At 36.0% G+C, this 20,372-nt stretch overlaps 1 long non-coding RNA gene across 1 annotated transcript in view; it reads right to left on the reverse strand.

Moving 5' to 3' along the window:
- Positions 1-3,661: 3,661 nt before the first annotated feature.
- Positions 3,662-20,372, reverse strand: part of LOC150107324 (uncharacterized) — a 28,465-nt gene continuing 11,754 nt past the window's right edge. Inside the window, exons 2-3 of the long non-coding RNA XR_016548225.1 lie at positions 10,137-10,237; positions 3,662-3,772 (exon numbers count right to left, since the gene is read on the reverse strand). This is a non-coding gene — a long non-coding RNA (uncharacterized LOC150107324). The remainder of the gene's footprint in view (positions 3,773-10,136; positions 10,238-20,372) is intronic.

Genomic DNA, 20,372 nt, shown 5'->3' on the forward strand with positions numbered 1-20,372 from the left:
AGAACTCTTTAGGATTTCCTTTGGCCTGATCGGCTAAATTCTTCTCATAATCTCATTTTCCCTTCCTTGCCATGATGGTCACCTTTCTTGCCTGAGCCTTGTACTGTGCGTGAGTTTGCTGGTCGTCACCTTTCTCTTTATATACCCTCCACAGCATTTTATTCTTCTGCAGCTCATGCTTAATGATATTGATCATCTATTTAACTTCTACCTGATTAACCCTTCTTACCTTAGGTATACAAATTAATACTCGTATTGCTTTCTACAGACGCTCCTTAACTATCTTCCATATACTGCTATCATCCTTCCCTTGCAGGGTTTTATGTCATCAAGCTTCTTCCTCCTAAGGTTCTCATAACCACCTGCCTTGTAGTTCCACAAATACCCCCTTCTTGATAGGATATTCCTCATATTTTACAATTTCCCAAGTCATGACCGCATGATCACTTTCACCAATTGGAGGTAATGTTTCTGTCAAGTTGGTTATGGATAGCTCTTCTGATCCTGTGACCACGTTCAATATTCTCCCACCCTTAGTTTCCTCCATCATATGCTGCCTTAAGTAATTATCTCTTAGCAGGTGTATAAATTCCATTTCCTTCTGTCATGTGATCTTTCTTTCTTCCAGTCTATATCTTCATAGTTCCCTATAATAATCACTCGCCCTGTACTCATTGTACAAATTTGCTGATGTACGTTTTCCAGGTCATCTCTAAAACCCCCTTGGCCAACTAACTGTATATTTTGTCTTACTAGCCTTAATCCCACAACTTCAAATAAACAGCCACCCTATCGCCTGTCTCTTATTCTTTTTGGCTGCAACTCATCTGCCATCATCAGTAGTTCCCCCCTCCCATCCTATCTTCCCTGAAAATACTAACCCCTTCACATTCTATCCCTGTAATTACATCATCAGCTGTTAACCAAGTCTCGGTAATGCCTATTTGGCAAGTTTGCAACTAACCTAACCTAACTAATGCCAAAAACTCCTTCCTCTTGTTCCTGATACTTCTAGCATTGGCGTATAGAAACTACAGCATCCCTTTAGTCCCCACCCAACCACCTTTACTTCCTGTACTGACCATCCTATTCAATATTTTTGATTAAGAGACTAGATTTCGCACTTGGCCATTCTTACACTCACTCACTCATCTCACACACTCGAACATGCTGAAGTGCAAATTCAGGGAAACTTGCACAGTTAAGGTGGAAGTAAGTGAGTGTGTGTGAGATGAGTGAGTGAGTGTAAGAATGGCCAAGTGAGTGTAAGAATGAGCCAAGAATGGCTGACATCTTACGAATCATAGTCAAGAATGATAGAAAGATCGCTTTATATCCGATCAGTGCTGACGAAGAGAAAGAATTGCATTCGCTCACTTGTATGCAACTCCTCACACTCTCCGATTTACATGAATGCGGACTTTCCTTGCATTTAGAAAAGTCACCTCAGCGAGGTGCTTCTCGCTCTTCTTAATTACATTTTATTTACTGAAGCAATTAGACTTATAATGAAAGAAAGAAAGAAAGGAATTGCTTATTAACGACGTAAAAAAAAAGCAACATAACTGAAATAAAATTCAGAAAAGAAGGGGGATGTAAAGTAACAGTTTATAACCGTTCGTGGATGGGATTCGCATAGAAAAAGTAAATAACAGTTTATATTAAATGTATACTTTAGTAATTCATAAAGAAAATCTAATCATTAGACACAAAATACACTTTACTTTTTTATTTATTTATTTATTTTTATAACCATCGAAGTACATTTGTCTACGCTTGAATTTATCTTGGAAATTGAAATGTTTAAGAAATATGCAAAGAAGACTCTTTACTTCACAGCCCATACTGGATTAAAGTTTGATTTGACAAACAAACAAACAAAAAAAAACTGTTCCCGCATGATATTGTTCACTGATCAGCCGTAATGTAAACCTGTTTCTCCATTAAGAGGAAACGGACAGTCCCATTTCATTTCGTGTGTAGGCGAAATGAGTGTATTAATAATTGGGATTTTAGCGAACAGATTGAACGCATGACTAAACAAAGATTTTTATCGATGAATCATATGTTATGTTGGATATCTGCATGAAGTCTCTTTTTATTTACAGAATTATTTGTTTGTTCGAGCAAGTCTGCTCTTACGAGACTTCAGTGCAATTTCACTCGGACATAATAATGCCAACTTATCCATAATTCTATATTTTGAATAGTTCAAAATATTTCCTAAAATTCTAAAAACACATTTTGTGTGTTTTTAAACGCCCCAGTTGTAATAAATAGTGTTGCAAATACATGATTAGTTCTCAATACAGCTTCAACTACTATGTTCATAGCAGGGTTTAGTTTCCACATGATTACGGATGATGGTAATTTTCACCGCTCGGAGAACCTCTGCAGTCCTGCTATGAGCAGAACGGTAGAGATTGAAATGGATAGGAGCAGGGGGTTTTAGATTATATGATCCCACCCACAGAACTAATATGCTGTAGGTTATAATCTTTCGTGGGTGGGATGGTCATAAAAAGTATTTTTATGACCATCCCCCCCCCTTGAAATCTGTGTATTCCATTTATGAGGTGCACTTTTCTTTCTTTAAAAATATTGTAAATCGCATGCCAGTAAAAATAATATATAATTTTCATTTCTGTTATTAAAAAAATAATACGTCAAATTGGCTCAGATAACTGGGAGGTACATTTTCGAGATTATTTTGCCGTTGTGAGAGTAATTTGTGTATGTTACCCGAGGTCGCTTAAAGTAGTTAATGAGAAAAGTTGTGGTTGTCGCGATGAGCATGCATTTCACTGACAGACAAACGAAGCGTATTATTATTAATGATTATATGCTAAAGCAAAGTGTCTCCACTTAACTTGAGCATCGCAAGTGACTAGGCAGGCAATGACCTCCCTTCTTTTATTCCCATAGCACGTCTTTGGCACTACATGAAAGCACCAAATATTTGCATTCGAATCAGTATTCGTATTGTAATATCAGCACTTTTAAAATGGGAAGTGAAGTCAACTGGATTTTAAGCGTCTCTGGAAGAAAATACATACTTCAGTTTTTCTTTTCTTCTTTTTTTTTTCGCACCAGGATTTCGACTCTCAGATTCAGCAATCAATCTAGTAATATCATCCTTACTGACGTTACTAGATTCTAGTGAATATTCAGAATATTATATAAAATCTAATCTAGAAAACATAGAATATATTATATATTCTATGTTTTAAGCAACATGAGCTTAACCTGTGAGAAGCTTATTGATGAAGATAGTAATTAATTTATTTACGTATCCTTCGATTTAATAGCTTGGATGTGTCTGTTCCTCCGTGAAAAATAAAATCTACACTCTTCCAGTCATTAATTCGAAGATAAATTTATTTTCATTTTTTTAACAAATAAAATTGGATAATAGTTTATATATAAATATATATAAGAAACATAAAATCAATTTAGAAATATGAAAACATTTTGGTCATCAAAACAAAATTTCAACTTGTAAGTCAAATCTACACATGGATGTTATCTTACAATCGACATATCTTTGAAAGTACGCTAATTTTAAAAATGTATATATAGTATTTATGTTTATTTATTTATGTTAACATGCTTATTTGCTTAAGCAGCCTTAATCCGACTGCATGATTATAATAAACCCTGTAAGCAACCTTGCATTTCTTCTTTATTATATGGAGAAGCTTAGATAACTCGATCAGCCGTATTCAGTAACTAATTTAAAAACTGCTGATTGGTTCCAGAAATTCCTACAGATCTGGAAATATAACAAAACTTATAAAATTAGATATATAAAAGTAATTAAAATAAATAGATTATTTATATAATGAATAATATATACGAGAAAAAAGAATATTTTAATTTTTTTTTATAGATACAGTTCATACACCAAATTGTTTGTATTATTCTATAATAATAATAGGAGCATCTTTTTTTTTTTTATTTGTTTAGATTTTCTCGTAAGATAGAGAAAATCTAAAGTCTGTTGTTTTGAGTAATCTTTCACGGTAGATGAGCTCAACAATATGGAATTGCCAACAGCAAGTTAATATGCAATGAATTATGAATACAACCATCTCTAAAAGAAGTACTGGCTGATATTGCAATCGTATCGTATCATTTCATTTAATGAAATAACACCTCCTTTCCAGCAAATCAAAAACCGGATTACGCTTAGTCCTCCATTCCTACTTTAGGTGCTTCTCTGTTTCTCTAAGTAAGTTGTAAAGCGAAAGACCTTAATATTACCACCTACGCGTCACTGCTATGCATTATATTTAGAGAAGAAAGGGTTGCAATTGTTTACCCAAGTGACCATTAACGCTTTTATAGGTCACTCGATGGTAACCATGACTACATACTGTTGGGAAAGGGTAACCGCCCAAATGGAAGTGGTAATTAAATTGGAGTAAACGCCTAGTGAACTCTGGTAACTACAATAATCTAGAAGGCTTGGCTTTGGTGTATTTCTCAATTTCACAAGTGGAAGTGGGGGAAAAATCAGTAGAATGATAAACAAAACAAACAACAAAAAAAGACTTTTATATGAAAAAAAGGCTGATGCCCTGAAGGTTTCGGGATTTTACAGAATAAAAGACCAAAACTTGAAAAACAATCATTCCAAGTGGAAAGAATAAGTTAATTTACAAATAACTGCAATTCCATACAGGTATGGCATCCCCCCTAATACCCAGTAGGTAACCTCAGGGTTAATTTTTAAATCGAAGTGTGGAAAGTGTCCACTGCTTCCAAGATACGTCATTAACATGAGCATTGAACCCAACTTCCAACAATATAAACGCACAATCACGCGAAACCACGTAGATCTGTGCGAGACACGCAACCGCGTGCCATTGTATTCATTAATTAAAGCTTTGATGATACGCTATAGCATCTAATGGATCGGCCATTCACCTTCATTCTTTACTGGTTCGAAATCAAACCTACCGATTTTGGTGTCGAGGATGGCTACTCTTCAAACCCAGTGCGTGACACCCACTTCAGTGTTAAAGCAACCAAATGAGGGGAAAAGCGGAGGGGGGAATTGTAGGAGTGCAATTATGTTTAATTTTCCAGGACTGCGCAACCTCGTGGTTAAGAAAATTAATGGTACCTTTCAAAACCATTTCTTCCGAAGAATCCTCCTCTTTTGTGGTAGGTCACGTTTTTATAGCAAGTTGTTACTTGGGTATAGGTTAAGAAACAAGGAAATTGAATAAAGATTAATGATAGATATCGGATTTTCTTGAGATATTTTTGCGTCTAAGAAATCACCGTAATCAAGGTGCTGGTTAAAGTCGTATGAAAAAGTGGACTCGCATTCTGTTAAGATGTCATCAGAGGCTACAAAACTCTACATTAAGAAAAAGAAAAAAAAAGTAAAACAGAAAATATGCCCGGGATACAATAGGACAAACTGTTTAAGAGCGTGTGTGGTAATTACACAAAGCCACCTGTGAATATAAATATAGTGGGTTCGAACATACCCTTGAAGATAGCGACATTGGGCTGGTTGGAAGCGATACACTGAGATAATTTCAGGTTACAGGGGGTAATTAGAGGGAGGGATACTGTTATTATCCCAGGTATGAAGTTGTTCCAAACAGTCTACGTATCAAAAACAAATTTGGCGATAGGAATGGAAAACATGTGCTTCTGTCTCAGAATTTCTTACTTTTTTTACTTCCTTCTTTTTTTTAAGAATAAATGAAAGAAACCAGTCTAATGCACCATGATAAGTTATTCAAAAATATTCTGTTGCGGTTTAGATATTTTATTTGCTATTTTTTCTATGGACAACCATTATTCCTACATGAATTCCTATATATTTCATTTAAATTTCTTGAGATGGTAAGTTGATTAACATATATTTTAAGAATTTTATCATAATCCAAGATAAAATCTCTTGTAACAATGATCAAATCACAGTTGGACAACAATGAACAAATACTTTCATACACACAAGATTATAAAACAATCGTTTGTAACAACTGGAATTTTAATTGTTGTAATGGAAATAACAGTTCATTGTTACTATAGTATTATTACGAAAGCAAATCGGTCATTGTTTCCTGGTGATGTCGTTTTATTCTGATTCATTGTAAATAATCCTTGTGAAAATAAATTTCAGATTGTTTCACATTTCTTAGCAGTTTTCTAACAAGATCCATTTCAGTTACATTAGCGTCATTTATGATAACACCAGTCATAATGTTTTTTTCGCATTTTCCTGGATAATCCCGAGTTCAAATTTAAAGCAATGGATCTTTTGGAATTTTACATGACTTGAAATTTAAAGAGTCTGCTGTTTCTTATATCACATTTTTGTACGTATTACCTCATTCTTTCACACAAAAAATAAGCCTACATTTCTCATTTCTTACGACAAACAGATGGCGTCGTTAGGATGCTGGGTGGAGAGCACATAGTGAGCACAATGACACCGAATGTTTCTTACTGTTATTAAGAAGAGCAAGCAGGAAGTACGTTCTTAACTATTTACTCAACTAAGTTCTTATTGAAGATGCTACCAAGTAGCCTCCTCCTCCTTTATTGTTGTACAAAATGTGGATCACGGTGTGAACATAACTGTGGGTTAGTCTCCACCTCGTGTGATGAGAGTTTTCAACTTGGAAACCTCCGCCTAATGCGAAAGGATGTGCTACCTGAAATGGGACACGGAAAGATGATGATTCTCCCGTGTTTGTGTAATTTGTACGACATCGTTTGGACTGAAATTTTGCGCAAATCAACACCAACAACATAGGGGGATGTACCATAAATGAAATACACCTGTTTAGCTTCCTAACCCCAAACAAAAGCCCTGTAGCGAGTTATGAAAAAAATACAGGTAGAAACAGATGACTAGTGATGTCCATGGGCAGCTTCCGTCTTGGATATGTCACGTGATTGATGACATTCTGATGACAGTGATTGTTAATTAAAAATTAATAATTCGAAACTTATTTTTTGTAAAGGGAGAACAGTGAATGAGTAGGCTTAGGATACATTAACGTTGTCTTTTCTTGTGGATCCAAAATCCTTACTGTAACGAATGGCTGCGGACGTTTTAAGTGTTTCGAAATAAGGTTAAACGACTGCTGAAGTTGCTAATTTATCTCACTGAGAAAAAAACATTGAAAATCATAAACAATGAGGTTTTTTTTTTCTGGAATACCTTCCTGCCCTTAAAAAAAATCCTCCCAACGACTGTTGTAATCAAAATCCTTCGCTACAATAAGAAAGGAAAATGCGTAAGAGAAAAAAAAGTGAAAAAAAAAAAAACTGCTATCACCTTCACTAGGCCAAACATTTACTTCTGCATGCTTACATTGGGTGGCGGGGTAAAAAGCCTGATGGCCTGACCCATCACCGCTTTAACACAACGCCCGGATGTAACAAATGGCTTCGCCTAAAGGGAAGAAAGCAATTTTTTTTTTTTCCTTGATTAAAGTGTACGATTCTTGACACCTCCCTTCATATTTGTATGAGAATGCGAGAGAATGTGCGATCGCTTTCACTTTAGAAATTGGTAAGAGCAACGATAGTTGAAAATAAAAATGAAAAAAAAAACGCAGATGCAGCTCGCCCCTTAGCTAAGGACTGCAGGGGGATTCTAAGATGATAAAACCTCGGAGAAATGAGGTTGTCAATTTTCTAGGACAAGGAACTAAGTATCTATGGCTTAGGAAGTTTTTTTTAGCACCTTTTATCAGCATCTATAACTTCTATCACGCACTGCATTCTGCCTTGATAATTCTCATCCATATCTACTCCAAACGAAGACCACGGCAGCTCTGTTGTACCATTCGAAGCTCGTACTAGCTGGTGTTAGCACTGCTAATATGTCTGGATGACGAACTTCCTCTTGCTGGAACCTTTCACCTTATCTTGAATGTCAGAAAAGACGAAGAGCCTAACAGCCCCACCTCTCAAGATTTATAAGCTAAATGGCAAGCGGTCATAGAGGCCTATGACTGCACTGCTTTTTATACATACGAAAAACGCATGCCAAAGGGTTATGCAAGTTTTATTAAGGGAAATATCTCGCAGAATTTGAGACGCTGAAGGAACAAAATGAACCGACACAATAACTTTAAAAAGATTAAGTTTGGAAACGTTTAATTAATGAATGATTTTTTGGGCTGTAGTACGACGTGCCTGTTCTTCCCACATCGCACACATTCTGCATGCAAAATAGAATTCAACACAAGAAAACTTCCAGGAAGAGATTGGTCCTCAGAGTGAAGGAGATGGGCCGAGAACGATAAATCCCACACCCCTATTTTGTATGCGCGTTCCTATGTACGTGTGTGTTAAGAAATATTAGAAGTTAAATTCCTATAAGAAAAATCTCTTCTTGACCGAATATCACAAAATTATGAAAGTAAAAATAAAAATGGGGGGGGGGGGATCATTTTGAGATCCATAAGACTCGATTAAGTGTTAATGACTAAAATATTAACTTCCTTTTGGTTACAAAAATACTTCCGAAATCGATATACAGGAAGCCAGCGATATCTTCTAGAGGTTTTTGTGTGATGTGAAAGATCAAGAAAAGCTAAATTACGGTAAGTTATCATCAGAAAAAATTGTATTTGAATTTTTAGGCAATGAAAGAGTTAATGGTTTCCTTAATGCTTAAAAAAAAAAAAAAAAAAAGAAGAAGCCAAGTACTAGAAGAAGATTTGCTGCAATTCAGAAGGGACTACATGGATGATATTTTCATTAGCGCATTGATTAGTTCTGTCGGAGTTTCCGCTATTATTGTATTGCTTGAATTTCAGGAAAGGACTTTACATCAAGTAGCTGCTTTTTAAGTTACAGCCAAATGACTTGTTTTCTATGCATTTGGCTTGCTTCGTTACACAGGATTGTTTAATGGGATATAATTATTATTTTTTTTTTTTCACCTGAAGGAGGTAAGCATGCCGATGAGCTGGTCAAATTCGCTAAGGATTTCCTGTTGTTTCATATGTTTGTGTATTTTAGCTTGTACCGGAACTGAATATAGCATTACAATCCTCTCCGTGCATTTCCGTCCGTTGTGGTATGAAATCTTCAGGGGACTAAGTAATGTTGTTATTCTCATATGAGTTAAAATCTGTTGAAAGATATGACTTGTAGCTATCCTAGTTTTAAATAATTCTTGTAACAAACTTAGTAAGTTCTCTACCCCTTTTTTTTAAATAATAATGTCAGCCACGATTAAAAGTTAGACTAAGGTTTAGATAATCAGATTCTCTTGCTGTAGACACTAATCAATACCCTGATATGGCTTCCTTTAAAGCCATATCTGGGTATTGGTGTCACACACCGGGAGATGAAAATCATCTGCCACCTACATATATGCACAAACTTCTGTCCATAGTGGAATTCGAATCTTTATCATTTCCTGTTAATTTCTGGCTGGTATGTTCCTAAAAGAATTCAAAGCTCGTATATTATAGAGTTTTAATATATGTGTTATTATAATAAAATACTTTTTTTTTTTTTGAGTGGACATCGTGAGTATTGAGATTATTTATTTATACTGACGATCAAGTTTTTGGATCCTCAATAACATTTATTTTCTAAATTATATATATTATACGCAATTTTGACAAATTCATGAATTTCAGAAAAAATTGCTAAAAAATGAAATGCCGAAATGATTGCATGCATTCCCTATAAGGAAAGGTGTTTGGTAATAGCATTCTTGTATAGCAACGTAATTCGCTATCACGACAGTTGGAAACCCCATAATGCGTAAGCCCTACAGATTCATTTTGTCCATCCGCCCATGTCATTCCTTTGCTTTGGCTGGACGTAATAAAAATCTATCCAAATGTCTCATTTCGCAATAGCACAAAAAAAAAAAAAAAAAAACTGTAGATATATAAATAGCTTTCTTCCATTATATACCAGTGGATCCAATAGGCAAACTATATACTACCCCCTGGGGGTGAAATCGGAACAAACGTAGCCTAAGGATTTTTATTCCATCTAAGACGACATCAGAGAGTATAATGTCCCTTACAAATAAATGAAATAATAATTCAGTAAATATTAAAGTATAATTTGCTACTTATAAATAATAATAATAATAATAAAGATGAATATTATAACTGACAAGAAGATACCTGCTGTTTTTGACTGTCTCCATCTTCTCCTCACCCTTTCGTTGTAGCAGTTCCCACAGCTATGAAGAGTGCGAAGAAAGACTCTCTAGAAGTCCCGTGCCCTGTATGAAAACCAATTATTATATGGTTATTAAATTACACATATATTCAGTTAACATTAAAAAAAAAAAAAACGCAGTAATATTTTAGTAAAATTCCAGAGTAATAATATTAGCAATATTCATTAATGCGTGCGTGTATCGTAGGTAATATTAAAACCATTCCGCTTATTAAAAGTATCCATGACGTTACCACAACTCCCATTATTCTCCTAAGGGTGCAATTAATATGGCGTCTAGCGCTGTACGGTAAAAGACATTGGAAATTTCTGGACCACCTTCAGTGGATTCGTGGGCCACGTGCAGGAAGTCAGTGTAGTGAACTTTACCTTTTTATCACCAAGATGGAGCGATGATGATATTCTGCGGTTTCCACATTTTTTTAATGCTACCTTCTCTCTCTCAGCAGCTGCATTTTTGAACGCCGATGACTGCGGGGTAAACAAACCTCGTCTGCTGGCTTGTCGTAATTGTGGTGTCTGGAGTTGCAGCGTTGGAGATTCGGTACCTGATTTCCCTTTCTTTCCATCCCCCGGTCATTTGTTTAGCTGACACCTCCACGTGGCTTTTCCTCCTCCTAAGAAATTCCTTTTGTCGTTCCTTTATGGAAAAAAATATTTTTTTTATTATTAGAACTGAGCGCGTGCTTATTTCATATCCCACAAGGGGCAATATAACACGAGGAAGACTGCATTGGAGTTCCCTTGATCTCAATCCTGATGACTGGGTGCTTCGGTTCCCTTTGTGTTGGCGTTCCAAACAAGTGGGCCCTTCTTTTGTTCGCTAATGATTGTGGGAAAATGGATTTGTTGTTGTTTTTAATTAGAGAAAGGTCACGGAGTCAATTATACCTAATCGCCTTCACCGTCTAACTATTCTCTATTTCGATTTCCTCAAGGCTTTCGTGTTGAGAATATTCTACTCTTGACCTCCTTCCTATGTATTCAGGAAGTGAGCAAATATTACCATCAAACTCCAAAATCAAATTAAACATTTAGTATTGAAGCTTCGGTGTTCATTAACGATACATGGCTCTCGGAATCCATTAATCCACTACCCGGATGTTTGCATGTTGCTAACGCCATACTCCTTTCCTTGTACTGTATATAAAATCAATCTTTTGTGCCTAATAAATGGCCAACCCATTGCTCTATATTATCCAAAAGTTTTGTTTCGTTGTCGAAGACAGCTGTGACGTCATACTTTCATACGTCTACGACAACAGTCGGTTCTGCTTGCGCACAATAATCAGCGCATGCGTTTGCGCAGCTATCCAATGTTCTTAAGTACATTTATAATTGTATTTTATATTTTATAATCCGTACGGAATATAAATATAAGTGCAGTTTAATAATTTAAAAGAAACAGTATGCTATTTTTCTATACAATTTACTTTCTTAAGTTCTTAAAAGAACTGGGCGATGGACTGAATCCGAATCCTTGATTCCGTCATCTGAATGAAGTAAATCTGTGTGGATGGGGTGTTATTGAGCTAAAAGCTCTAGTCAGCAACAATTTACTTTCTTATAAGGACTGGCTTAAAGGGGCGAAGCAAGAATGCTTTTCATCTTCCCCGTTATCTGTAGAGGACAGTGTATGGATAAGGTGGTATTGAGCAATTAAAGCTCTGATCATGGCAGGAGGATAACAGCAATAGCCGAGCCTCAGTTAGAACTTCATTGGCTACAGCATTGCCATCCATTACCCTCCAAGAGTATTGGGTTGAATGAATCAATCACCGCATCTCACGGTCGATTTTTTTTTTTTTTTTTTTTTTGAAAAAATGAACCAAACTTTCTCAAGAATTAAACTAGAAAAGTTATATTAATAAAAAAAAGGTGTATAAGAAAACTTTATTGAATACTTTAAAATGTCGTTTAATTCAAAAATACTTAAAAAAATCTTTAATTTGCATATAAGTTTATTCAATAATTTATATAAAAATTATAATTATGGCGCAAATTATTGTAAAACTTTGGGGTTCTCGTTTCTTAATAAAAAATATAGCACCTTCTTACTAAACTAGTCAACACTTGAATGACAAATTTTCTCGAAGAAATCTTGAACATGTTTTTGAATACGTCATCCAACATTCAGTTTTTAACAGTAGTGTATAACAGAATTCTATTGTTCTTGTTAAACAATAGAATGTTATCTGATTTTCAAATATTAGCAGGAAACTGCTATCTTATTGTTGCTATCTGATTATCTTTATAACTGAATTTCTTAACCGCAATGTTTGCTTTTGTTTCTTATTTGATTTTCAATGAGATCTGTTAATGTTAGGTTTCTTTATTTTTTTCTTCTTTCAGCGCTTGCATTGCTAATAGCAAGAGAAATATTTGGTTGATACCAGGAAATGTCTCTCAAATAAACGTCAACAGCTCGTTTAGTAACCTAGGGGTAAAACTGACTGCTCAAAGCCCCACCTATAGTCATAGCCAGCGGAAAACTAACACGCCCATAGAATGGCAATAATAACCAATGACGCAATAGATTTCGCAACAATGATTGCCCTTGGAAAATGGTGCTTCGTTTGGTACACGTGATGGACTTACCTGCCCTTATCATCGAAATCTATGTTGGAATAAATGAAAAAACGAAGCGCCAACTGACTTTTAATTCTAAAATTCAATGTACGTAAGCATTCAAAAAAGAATACATACGTTGAAGAGTGTGCAAGTGTTAAAAGAATGCTCGTGACTCTTTCATTCAATAGAATGAGAATTCATTGTTAATATAAAAGCAATTATTTGCCATCTCATTAGAAATGACTAAAGGCAGTGAAAGCCAGTAATTGCTTCAATTGTTGAATTTCAATTGCAACAAATTACATTGTTAAGGAAATAATGTTTGGATTATTACGTCACTTATGATACAGCAAAATGTTAATTTTTATTATCTTGTACATTTCTATTATTAAAATACTATAAATGGCGCGACCCTGTCTTTTACGTGCGTTTTTCTACGTAGGCGTAGTTTTATGTAGCGTAGGGTTTAGGTTAATTCCTATGAGATAGAATTTCGTTTTCGTGATATTCTATTAAGTCGTATCGGGTGGAGTACTCGATCTATCTATCTGTCCGAGTTGACAGGTCGATACGTCACTGGGCTTTCTCAACAGCGAAATAAAATGGCAGAATGGAACTTAGAATTGAGGATAAATCAACTTGCCATAGTCCTAGATAATTAATTCGGTTAAATACTGGCCTAAAAACTCTACACGCTACACTCCCAGTGCGTGAGACAGATATTAACGACTAACTGCTGGAATTAAATATATTTTGATTCCAGTTTAAAGGAGGATGGCAAGGTTATTAACTCTGTTCGTGATTTTATTTATTTATTTTGACGTAAACGGATCGTCGTAATAAAATCGGTGTTCCTGCAAAAACAGTCACGTAACGACTCTCCCCCTTTCCACTTTTTTTTTTATAAATATGATTACTGATCATACGTAAATGGTTAATATGCGAGAACCGTACTTTACAGTACAAAACAGTTTTTTTTTTCTATTGGTAATCAGTAGATCGAAGGGAATCATGTCTATCCCCCCCCCCTCCCCATGCAAGTCATCTATCTATAATATTAACTGATATTTACTTCCCATCAATTTTTCATCTTCCGAAAAAGTGATGCCTAAAAAGTCATTTATTATTATTATTAAATTCCTTATTAACAATCCCCGAACTTATAAAACCGATAAATATTTATTTAATTATTTCACTGTATCCTTTTCATTTCGTTGTATCCTTCTTGATTTGTTTGTTCCACTGCTTAACTAGCGCTCCGAGATCTTTGGTTTAAATTCCCTCAAAGACTATTATTTATTTTTCAATATATTAAATTGAATTCAAACGCATGTGCAGGAATATACTGTTAAATATAGAAACTAAGAAAAATGGAGTGCATCATAACTGGGTTTTTGGCGCCTGATTTGAAAGAAAATTTTCCACAGCTACGAATGAGTCATAATCGATAGCGCAGATAATACCCGTAGAAAGACGATGGGAAAGAAAAGTGACATACGTCACAAGTAATAGTTGCATCATTTTTATCATTTCAATCAAACGTTTGGAAAGACTTTTATAGCTACATTCTTTTTATAATAACACACCTACACTGAGTCTAGTAAATAAATGTTAATGAAGCCAGTTTCGTAATAACAACGGGGAGAATGAAGAACATCACAGATAGGATGGGAACAAGATCGTTATTACACTGTTGCTACTCTATCGAAGCCATGCGGTGTTATTAAAGATATTACAGGCTTTCCTTTGACTCTCTAGATTATTGCTATGCTCCCAGAATGCAGAAAGTGGGAGAATAATACAAGTACTTTCCATGCCTACAATCACTTGGTGAAAAGACCTTTCGTAATTTGCTAAGAGAAATAGAAGCAGCCATTATTTAATTTGTTTATTTTTTAGTCATCTTTCAGGCGTTAGAAGTTCTAATTGCCAAAACTGTATACGAAATTTGTAAAATGGAACACAAAGTTTTAACCTCATTGGATGCTCAAAAATATTCCATCACAAGTCGAGTCTGATGCGAAATATATGCCATCTGGTCACCTGCTCGTCTCTTCAAATAATGAGTTGACCTGCGCTACAAAATTCGTTCCATCATGATGCACTGTGCCACAGGACTGCGAACCTACATAGAATGAAGCGAGACACGTCGTTAAAATGTTTATCTTTGTGTTATATATAGCATTAACGACAGGTATAAAAACCATCTTCTTTGTCAATTGGCAGCACAAAGCCAACAATGAAAAGAAATAAATGAAATTATTTAATGCCAGTCAGCACGTTGTGTTAATTTCGTTTGCTTGTAGTGATTTGAGATTGTTGCCTAGTGACAGCAAAGCGCGATGACAAATGCCTACAGCTCGCTAATTATTCAGGAAAACCAAGCACTGAGTGAAGCTAAGAGCTTGGAGTAACCGAGGCAGTAGACCAGACACAGAACTGGGGGAAGGAAGACAAGGGGGGGATAAAGAAGAGATGGAAACTTGCCAGTCCTCCTATTGCCCTCCCTACCGGCTGTATTCAAGGTCACGTTGGGTCTTAGCCTGACTTCCGAGTGATGCCCATGCACCCTAGGGTCAGGTGCAAGCGAACCAGGTGGAGGTCCGTTATAATGTCGGGCTGGAGAGAGAGAGAGAGAGAAAACAGGATTATGGCTGGTGTCGGTCACTGAACGTCTGCCGCAAGATTCTTCTGGATGACGTAACGAATACCACAGTTACCGTTGCCGAGTCGGAGAAAACGCGTGTGTGATTTACAGTAGTACCCAAAAGGGTTGGTAAGCTGTAATTATCCTGCAGGTTCGAGGAGATAATGCAGAACGTGTAATTATTATGGTAGTTCCTATTCGCCTCTTCTGCAGCGTTCACTTCTCGGGATACACAAGTTAAAATAATCAGCAATTTGCATTCAAAACTTCAATTTAAGTTTGAAAACTACTTCAAACTAAAGCACTGAAATGTTGTTATAAAGGAAGAGATTACTGCTGGATGAATGCGGTGTAGCTCTCCCCTCCCCCCCCCTCCACACACACACACATATATAACTTACTTTTTTCTCAAGGAGTATTCTTTAAAAGCCTTTAAAAGTGACTATTGGCTTTATTTCAGACATCGTCGTTGAGCCAAAAAATAACAATTGAAAGCAATTCTCGGCAGATTAGTGAATCGTAAAAATACTAGGAATGAATTTCGTTAATTGGTTTAATTTAATGCAGTTTTAAATACAAACTAGTCAGATTTAAATGCATTGAATAAAAAAAATTGGTTTATAAGTACGTTGGAGCAAAAGACAGTTATTAAAAAATAATTCAAAATATTTTTGTTATTTTTCCTGTTAATTCTCCCTCTTGTCCATCCCAATCATAATTTTTAAATCGTTTGAAAATACGGGTTATTGGCATCGGGCTGGTTAACCAAACAAATGGCAGTCCGTTCGTTGAAAACCAGGCACGTTGTTTTCGCATTTGCTGTTTGCGCATGTCTTTACAAAATGATACAGAATTTCTCCGTCGTCCGATGCCAAACTATCACCTTATGGGAGGCCTAAAGTGGATTAATCTCTAAAGCAAAGTTTTCGGATTATTATTATTTTGTTTGTCTTATAACTCGTACACGGTTCGCAACCTTTCTTGGGTGGAATTCAGAAAAGACTTGTCGTGTGGGTGCTCAATGGAACTTTTATGATGCAGAGAATGATACGATCGTAATTTCTGTTTACCCATAGGTCCACTTTGTATCAGATGTTCGAAGCCGAATTAGACAGAATGGGATGACTCTTTTTTCTTCTTTTGTTTCATGCATACGCGAACACCCACACCGTGCAAATGGGATGGTTAATCATTATTTCCGTAGTCTTATACGAGTGTGTTTTTCTGACTGTTTTGTGGAATGAAAAAATCGAGTGTCCGGGAATCAAAAAAACTGTGCGATGAGACCGGTTTGACTCACCTTCAGGTGAAAAGTCCTGACAAAAGCTCTTCGTGTCCTGCAGAGAATTCGAACCAAAGTCTTTCAAACCTAAGGTCATTGCAAAAATGACTGGGCTAAGAAGGCTCAAAATTAATTATTCTTTAAAACGTTAATTAATTTTAACATCTATGGTGTCGGATGCAGAACAGACTGATTCGAATAGTGTGGATATAATTGAGGATTAATTTCGATGGAGCTATGAAGCAAACGGAATTTAATTTACATTTAAAAAAAAAAGGACCTAGAAAAGGAATTTAACAGTTTCGAGACTCGAAGCAAGCATATACGTGTTATACATTTTTCAGTTGACTTTAAATCTGGCTTTATTGCTGATACTAAGTGTTGTGCACGATGAGATAAGCTCAGTGGTTTTGACATGAAAAATAAAATATTAGAAGTATTTTTAGAATCAAGTTTGATCACTTCGAGATATAACTTAGATTTTTACCAAAGTTACTCTTAAGTAATGAGTCTTCTAGCGAATAACTGAGTAGTTTCGTAATCATGCAAACATCCAGTTAAAAACCTTTGGACGTTGAAGCAAATTCTGTGCGAAATCAATGATTTCCTTGAGTTAATATTGGAGTAATAGTTAAGATCAGTGAATCATTCTTTAGAGCACATATTAACGTGCGTGACCCGCTCTCATTTTATCTCCAATCAGAGATTTTTTCCCCCCACCACCATAAGGGACCTTGGTAACTAACACTAGTCATTAATTATCAGGCAAGTGGCCACTTCTAATTACAATTACAGTAATTTCGAAGAAGGCAGAGAAATCTCCTAAGGGCTGTTTATTCTCCATTATTAAGTAAAGTATTATTTTACTACTCAGTAGCGCGATTTTAAGAGGTAGCATTCTGTATTAGCACCAATAACGACCCTTAAAATATCATTGAGGAATGTCGCTATTACTTTTCATTACTATCAGTTTTATTCGTAGCTTGGGGACTACTATTTTATTAGCCGCGCAGCTATCAGTGACGATTTCCATCTGGCAGCGCCTTTATCGCTGTGATACGCCAGAGGCCACGATGATGTTGTAATCAGACAGTGAACTGTGCATGAGTCTAATGAGGGCTTTTGTGCCGAAACATTCGAGGTATTTGTAATAGCAGGGTCACTAGCCCGTGGTCGTAACTTTGAGTGAATCAACGGGGGCACCGTCTGATTTAGCAAATAAAGGTATCGTTTATAGGGGCCCGCTTCTATGTCTTTATCTGTTTCGGAGACTCCGATAACAGCATAAGAATTTATAATGAGACGCAAGGCAAAACATGAAGCGATTAGAGAGATTTGCACGCTCTCCTAGCACAACCTCAACACACGCCAGGCCAGTACTGCTATTATTTCCATGCCCTCCCTGCTAGATAGACTATTACTGGCATATATCTCCGTGTCTTATCACATTCTTTAGTTCATCTGGCTCTCCTTTCATTCTTCCTCCTCTTCCCCTCCCCCCCCCCCCTCCTGTACACCATTAAAGAATAGTGTGTTTAGAGTCAGCCTCTAAACTGAATTCATGCATTTTTTTCTCTTATTTGGTTACTTTCCGTTGATTTTTTTCGAAGATTGCTTTTGCATTTCAGAGACAGAACTATTTTAACATGAGACGTACTCAATAAAACTCAATAAAAATAATAATAAATATACCAAATTTACAGCAGAACGCGCGACTTGGTTGGTAGATTAGTTAACATATCCGCTCTCCAGCCAGCCAGCTGTGGGTTCGAATCCTGCCGTGAGCATAGATGTTTGGGATTGTCTTTAGATGAATTTCATAGCCCGGTGTGAGATCACCGTCTCGTTTATTGGAGTCTGATGGCTCGAAAAAGTTCCATGTTGGTCTGTAGAGCTGAACTGGTTTCTGGAATAAGTAAAACGTGAATGAAAAAAAATATATAAGCAATTAAAAAAAAAAAAAAAAAATTATTAGCCCCTTCAGTACTAATGTAAGATAAGCTTACGACCTTTTGTAAAGGGCAGTCATACATATCATCGTATGTTACGCTTTCGCGCAGGCCTACACATTTAACCGCGTAAGCTTCCGTAACCGATAATCTCGCAGAATAGGTTGGTTGCTCCTTATTCGCGGTAGTATCCCATGTCTGTCAAAGCGTGTGTTCACGGGGTTGGTTTGCCTGCTTTGCGAGAGGAAAAACTCCAGAATAAACTGAGGGAAAAACCCCGCTGTCCGCGTCCATGATCGGCTAATTTGGCTAAGGAGGATTCTTAAGCTCACGTCGTCAGCGGGAATCGAACCTAGAACACTCCTTCCCCAACCATATGGTTGCGAAGCGCGCACCACTAGGCTAACCGCCCGGATTTATGCTTTCCAGATGGCGCTACTATGGATTTAAATAGATGTATGTGATTGCGGTTTGATAGTGAACTCACCTAATCCAATTGGATCTCCTCAGAGGTCAAGCAGAAGCTCAGAATATTTACGGCGGAGGTCATTCACAAAAAAAAATATTCGGCATCCAATAGTTCAAAACAAATTTTACAAGTCACTTAAAACAGTAATAAGATTGTGTTCTTATAAAATGACAAGAACGTGCAACGGAATCGTATTATTAGAGTAATAACCATTAACGAGTTTGGTTTTCAGTTAATCAGGCTACATTAATGTTAAGTTATCACTTTCATTTAAAAAGACGCTCCTAAGATGGGTGATATTATGCGTTTCTGGATTATTCCTTGAGAGGGAAAAAATTGAGAATTTTAGAGTATATTTCGGTTTCAAAATAGCTCAAGACTTCCCTCTTTCCCCCGCCAATCCTCTCTTCATTTAATAAAGAGTCACTTAAAGACTCTCATCTGAAACCTAAAATAAATCTTTCGTCACCTGATTTACTAAAGCAGGTAAGATTATTTCAAGCCAAAGATTACAGTGTCTGTCTGTGACACGCTCTTTCTACTGGAAATTATTAGAGAAGGACACTTGTAAGTAAAAACGACTTTTATTCACCTCGAAGCAATTTTGAATTACGCTCGAGGCAATGATGTAATCAGACGATGCTTGCTCTCTGCAGGATATTATGATTCAGAAGGATCTTCATCGTGAGTTTGTCTCGGAAGGTCAAACGATAAACCAACACCATAGCATTAAAACTAAAGGGCAAACAAAAAAAAATAAAATAAACTCGTCACCGGATTTTTTTTTTTTTTCATTACACTGCCCACAGGCATCGCTTTCCACCTTTTTGACGCGATTGCAACAGTAACATCCGTCTTTTTCGCTAGATTTATCATCCACGTCTACTTTTCCTTATTTCCCAGAATGGTATCGTTATAAAAAAAAAAAAAAAAAAAAAAAAAAAAAAAAAAAAAAAACGTGACAAGAAGAAGAAAAAAAAAAAAAAAAAACAGTAATGAAAGCGTCTCCTGCACTTATAACACTATGTAATTCTAAATCATAATTGCTTATTTAATACATTATTATTACATTAATTTCAATATGTTGTTTCGTATAATTTTAAACTTAGTAAAATATTACGTTAAAATATATTTGCTTCGTATATTTCATCAAGCAATCTGTCCATAATTTTTGCACTTCTTTCTTCACTTTATATTTCATTATTTGAACGAAAATAGAAAGAATGAAAGACGAATGCATGCTTCCCTCAAAGTGAAAAA

The sequence above is a fragment of the Typopeltis vanoorti genome, chromosome 4 (assembly GCF_054136105.1).
Source record: "Typopeltis vanoorti isolate ZY-2024b chromosome 4, IOZ_Tvanoo_1.0, whole genome shotgun sequence".
NCBI lineage: Eukaryota > Metazoa > Arthropoda > Arachnida > Uropygi > Thelyphonidae > Typopeltis > Typopeltis vanoorti.